Here is a 6,000-nt window from a genome sequence, read left to right as displayed (position 1 = left end):
GTATCTGTGGTGTTGAAGCAAATATCTTTGTTAATCTTCTGCAGCAACACAGGGCGATTCGTTGACAAGATCGAGGCGTTACCTGCGGCGTAGGTGCAATGTGTTTTTGAGTTGCTTTCTGACAGTCAATCAAAGCTTTTCACTTTATTTTGCCTTGTTTGATCACATCGCCTAACCTATGTGCCACGTCTTGTGCAAAAAAGAAGCTGGACTGGTCCATTTATGGAACGGGCTTTAACTACGCAACCCCAGAGGGGGTATAGCCATTTTCTATTTTGTATTTTAAAACTTCTTTGATTGAGAAAAAATAAAGAAAACATTGCGATGTTTAAGTCTAGAATGTGCTACAGTAGTGTCGAGCTACAGGATCATATTAACAGTTTATAACGCCACGTTGTTGACTTTCATAGACGTCACCCTCCCCCTTAGACTGGCCGCATCCATTGTTGGTAGTAAAGCGGGTGTCTGGTCTCCTGTTTCAAAGAGTAAGTGAAGGAGATTCAGAAATAGAGATATTTGAGTACAGGGGGAGGCAGCGAGAGCGATAGAAGAGATCACGGAGGAGGGAAATAAAAGCGGAGACTGACTCCCTGGACTGCGTTTTTGAGGAAAGCGCAGATACATAAACTGGGATTACTGCAACTTTTCATTGAGCGCGTCTGCGACGACTGAACCTAGCGGTTTAACTTGATGACTCGCTGCATCGTCCCAGCTAGATGAACTGGAGTAGTTGGACACCTCACTTGGTAAGTCAGCTAACAGAGTGATCTGGCTTTCTGACCTTTAAGTGATTTGTGACATATCTTGATATCATCAGAAGTAACCCCTCTCAATCTCTGTATTGCAAATCAGCACTGATGCAGTGATAAACGCGTTATCATAAAGAATTCGAGTCTGGGTATGATTCTTGCATATTGCAGGTCTTGAATTTCAGGTAGCTGCCGATTCCAATTCTCACATCACACAGATATATGAGCCCCTTTCCTTAGTCATTTTATAAACTTTACTTTTGAAATCCGACTGTAGTATAGAACGAACGTGTTTAAAGGGAACGGGAATTGTAACGCGTACTGAAACGCAGGGCGCTCGTAGTGCGGTTTTACCAAGACAGCAGCATTCGCAGCTAAAGCACACTAGGCATAAAGTTTTTTGATTAATTATTATTTAGGATTGAATAGCGAAGTCTTTGTACCACTTGGTGGTGCTGCTACCGAGAGTATCTCCTGACTGTCGTCGCTACATTGTAACACAAACCCTAGGCTTACTGTAGTTTGGATAAGTATTGGCCGTAAGTTACTGTACTTAGCTTCTCTTTAGTTAAACTTCCTAGAATGTGGTTTGATTTTCTACCGAGTTTTATTATCATGTATGAGCAGCTCTTTAGGGTATGTTTTTTGATATGGCGTTTTTGTTGTGGTGTTTTTGGTATTTGAAAATATGTTCTATCATCATAAGAAAAAAGTGAATCTCTCGATTTGATTTATATATAAACTCTCATTATCAAATTAAACTTCTGTAATTATAATTGCAGAGGCGAGAAAATCAAGTGATGTGCAACAGAGCATTTAAAATGTAATTTTCCCGTTATCTGCGGCAATAACTGTAAAAGCACAGTCCTGAAATGTTGCGGCTCTTACAACAAATCTTGATGTATTTTTTACGGGCTGCCTCTACATTTTAGTTGTGCGTGCTATTTTTCCCTGTCTGAAGCTCAGTCCAGACCACAAGGTGAAGTACAGTAGCTCATATTTCTCTCTGAAGAGCTGCGCTGGGTGACTTAGTCCAGATTTTCTGAAGAGAGAGAAGACAAAAGCGATTAGAAAAGCATTTATAATGTCACTTCAAGGAAGAGTAATGACTGATCTCCGCGGGCGATAGATTGCTTTGTGCTCTAGTCATTTCATAATTGCCGGTTGAAGTATGTTTATTTAAATAAATGCGTAGGATTCACATGGAAGCGTCTCATTGGAGTCTTCGTTGGACTTTAACACATTTAATTTAATTTCCACTGTTAAATCTATTGATCTCATTGGTTTGTTCCAGTTTTGTGACATTGCCCACTCTTGAGTCGTGTTCCAAGGTTCAGTACTGAAGGAAGGAGCAAACTTCATGTACATACTGTAGTGCGACGGGCTGAAATTAGCCTCCAGTAATCTTGTTTGCATTCTAAAAAAAAAAATAAATAAAAAGGACCCTTAAAAAAAACCCCAAACAATTTATAAACAATTGAATATCCCAAGATGCCGCCTTTTTTCTAACCCCTGGGGTTTCTTTCACTGCATTTGATTTAATTAATTAAATTTATAATATCAAAGTGACTTGAGCATTTCTTCAGCAGGTTCAAACTGAAGCACAGTAGGTCTGCACATGTCGCAGGGTTGTGCTGTGGATTTTCTTGGAAGCCCCGAGAGCTGTGTGGCTGAGTGGAGGGTCAGTCAAGAGTCCCTTGAGGGACCCAGAGGGACTCTTGAGCAGGAACTTGTCTTGGGCTGCATTACTGAAATACCCTGCTTAACAAAATAGTGCCAATGTCATTCACTTTGGCCAAGTTATTACTAACAATAACAGTGGGAAAGCAAGACACTGGCTATCAAAGCTGAAAGCTTCAAATGTGTGCATTTTTCCTTCAGTCACCATTTCCTGCAACACTTTTTTAATCCTAAAGGGATCGATTTGTGTGTTTGACCATTAAAATGTGAGTGAGATTGTTTGCAGCATTGCCATTAGAGTGCTAATATGGTGCCTGATTGTATTGACGGTTCATTCTTCAGCATGTCTGGTTTGTTCGAACGAGCAGGTTTCTCGGATGGGCAGGCTTTTTCTTTGGTGCCAAGCGGCCTGACCGTGCCTCTCGTGGGCCACTCTGAGGCTACAGAGAAAGAATGGCCCAGGCCCAGACACGGAAATTACTTTCCCGTCTTTTGAGAGTGTTTTCTACTGTTCATCCTGGCAGAGGCAGATAATTATGTGGCTCCCTCAAGATATTGTGATAGGGAGAAAAAAAAAGGTTTTGAAAAATGCTGAATTGGAAATAATATTCTGTGATACCTTGAGGCAAAGCACGGTCTGTTATTGTAGCACAGAATAAACAATGAAAGGTTTGAAGGCAGTCAGAACTAAGCCATATTGTCAGGGTTTGTTTATTACTTTGCTGGGAAAAATAAAATAAGGAAGTATTTTGATGGAATCTAGGTTATATTTTCATAAAACAGAAACAGCTCTGAGACAAAGAATACTCCAGGGATGAATTTAGCTTTGCATAAAAGTTAATAGAAAGTGTGTGAAAAAAGGATGTTAGATATAGAATGTAAATATGTTTCTGGTATTTTATTGATGAACAAATTTGAATACTTTAAATTAAACCCACAATTCAGCCACGTTCAACAAGCGCCAGCAGGGTTTAATCAGAACAGAGGTCTAAACCAGGACTTGGAGTACGGAATCCACTGTACTGTGCTCACCACACTGCGCTTGTAGAATTTCTTTCTGTAGAAATTAATTTAGTTCGGTAAAATTCATAAAGGTCACTGCCGCACCAATAGTGATTAATCTGTCCCTGTGATTTTCATTATAGTGTTGGGGGAATATGTAATGGAATTAAGAGTGAGAGCTAGCGTGGGCAATTCTTATTGTTCAGCATAGGATTGTCAGCATCTTCAATATAATGCTTCTGGGTATGTACATTTAAGTATCAACCTGCTTCCAACTCTAACCCTAACATATCCTTATAATCAGTGTACCCGGGGACACAGTAACGGTTTGTGTGCTGGACACTACACCTCGAGCCTCGTCATAGTACACCAATAACATTTCTACCTACTGTGTGTCATGGAACTGGACCTTCAAGACTGAGTGACTCTGAAGAACTTTGTTGCCTATGTAAAGAAGGGTTGTGATGAAATTAGAACGCCATTAGAAGGACAAACTCATGAAACATTTGTAAAGGGAGAGAATGCTTATGAATGCTTTGTTCCTGACATTTTAATGGCCCATGAATCCATTCCAAGCACTTATTCTAGTTTAAGCTTTGTTAAGATTAATGCATGAAGCCTGAATTTTGCTCCCATGACACCTATAACCTTTCCTGTTATTAATAAAGTGTAGCAAAGGATGTAATTAAGAAATATAGCCTAATCTATTACTATAAGGAAACTGGCTCCAATCCACTAGTCTGTTCGACTTGTGTGTTGAGCAATACTGTATACATTTTAAATTGGCAGTAAAATGTCTTCAGAACAATACAGTTATAAATAAGAAATTTATTCCTAAACTCCACCCAGATTAAATATCCAGGAGAAGTATTGGGCTTTTTGTCATAAAGCATTCTCAATGATCAAATGATCAAAAATCCTGAAATGTATTTTTTAAAGCAGCAACAAAATAAGAAATATAAAAATAACAAACATTCTGTGAAATTAGAATCTAGTGTGTTGCCTGGCGTTCTCTGTTCCACAGTATATGGTGATTCTTTAGATCTCAGAGGCCAAGCAAGGCTTTGATTAAGAGCCATCAAAGGGAAACTGGGCGTAGGCAGCTGTCTGTGTTACTTTTGCCCTTAAAACTTCATTGTTCAGGCACTGTGTGAAGGTGTTAGCAGTACACCAAGTGTTGCATGAATAAACACTACAGTATCTGCATAGTTATGCATCTTATAGAAGTCATGTTTTTGTTTTTTTAAATTACATTTTGGGGCATTATAAATCTTTTGTAAGCATACATATTGGAACCACTTTGATTGCACTATTTTTGTTTGAAAGCTATAAAACAATTTTGGTGTTTGTCCTGTTTGCTGATGTTCATGGTTTCTCGGCTTAAATATCTTTGGATATTTAGACGGCTGGGTGGCTCCTGGGTGCTCTTTAAGCAGAGTGGGACTAGGAAGTAGTAGTTGTAATTCTATGTGGCAGCTGGTTGAGAGCACTATACAGCTCTAACAGGCAGCTGTCATGAATGAGTACTGGCAAGTAAAATGCAGAAAATACTGCATACTGTGCAATAATAATGCAATACAATCTAACACACAGTTACGGAAGTTGTCAAGCAGGTTTTAAGAATTTTTTTAATGATTTAGTTCATTCAAAACAGATGTTGTTGGTTATGGTGGCAATATTGCCTTTTTTGCAGTAGTATGTTTATTTTGCGAGGATGGTGGTAGATCTTTCTATATAAATGTTAGCTGCTCATGTGTTATAGAGGTTGCTCTCCCTACTGATTTGAAGGGAGTTACTTGATAACCACATTGCATCTTTCACACAGGAACAGTCCCTCGCGCCTTATTATTTTAGCAGATACAGCAGTCCAGAGGCAATACTAGTCCTATGATACTACTTTTTAAACCCAGTTATGGAAGTGTCTCCTTCTTAAAATTTTGTTGAATTTGAAATTAAGGTTTATTTTTCCAGGTTACGGTTTGAGTACTGTATAAAGTTCTCTCTTGAAAGATCTGCCTTGTTTTTTCTTTCTTGCTCATGTCTTGAGATATGATGAAGTTGCCATGGTTACCTCTTGGCCACTGGAACCGTGCAGAAGTGTCCATGATGCTCCATGGAGATTGCAAGAGAAAGTGTTCACAACACGAAACTTTGTCTTCTGCCTTCTGTATGGGTTCAGGTGATTGCCATGGCAACCACAATGGCTTGTGAAATGTTTCCTTTGTGTATAAAGCCACATCATTTTAACAAAATAATAGGGGCAGTGAATTTTATGGAGCTAATCCAATACATCAAGAATCTAGCTATACAGCGGTTTAATTACAGTGATGTGTAGGAAGATCCCTAGCCCAGAGCTTTTACTCAAACTTCTCTGGTTTAGCTGTAAGAACTCACCAACCAATATTTTATTTTGTGATTAGAAAGTGATTTTGAAGGTTCAGCTCTGAAGTTGGACGGTGCCCACAAAAACAATTTTGGCATTTTTGGCAGTACAATGTGTTTATTTGAGAAAATTGCATTTTTTAAATGGAATCGCTGTTATTCTTGTTTTTTAAGTTCACCCAGTTTA

At 38.9% G+C, this 6,000-nt stretch overlaps 1 protein-coding gene across 2 annotated transcripts in view; it reads left to right on the top strand.

Annotated features, from left to right (window-relative positions):
- The first annotated feature begins 457 nt into the window (after positions 1-457).
- The window catches only part of sema5a (sema domain, seven thrombospondin repeats (type 1 and type 1-like), transmembrane domain (TM) and short cytoplasmic domain, (semaphorin) 5A), a 129,030-nt gene continuing 123,487 nt past the window's right edge, over positions 458-6,000 (top strand). The window contains exon 1 of one of the 2 annotated variants that reach the window (XR_015941040.1): positions 458-746. The gene's annotated coding sequence lies outside the window, so the exon portion shown is untranslated. The remainder of the gene's footprint in view (positions 747-6,000) is intronic. The other variant, XM_088644233.1, reaches the window with a different exon arrangement.

Source organism: Lepisosteus platostomus, chromosome 8 (assembly GCF_059453375.1).
Source record: "Lepisosteus platostomus isolate fLepPlt1 chromosome 8, fLepPlt1.hap1, whole genome shotgun sequence".
In the NCBI taxonomy this organism is placed as follows: domain Eukaryota; kingdom Metazoa; phylum Chordata; class Actinopteri; order Semionotiformes; family Lepisosteidae; genus Lepisosteus; species Lepisosteus platostomus.
This window is presented reverse-complemented; position numbering and strand designations above follow the sequence as displayed.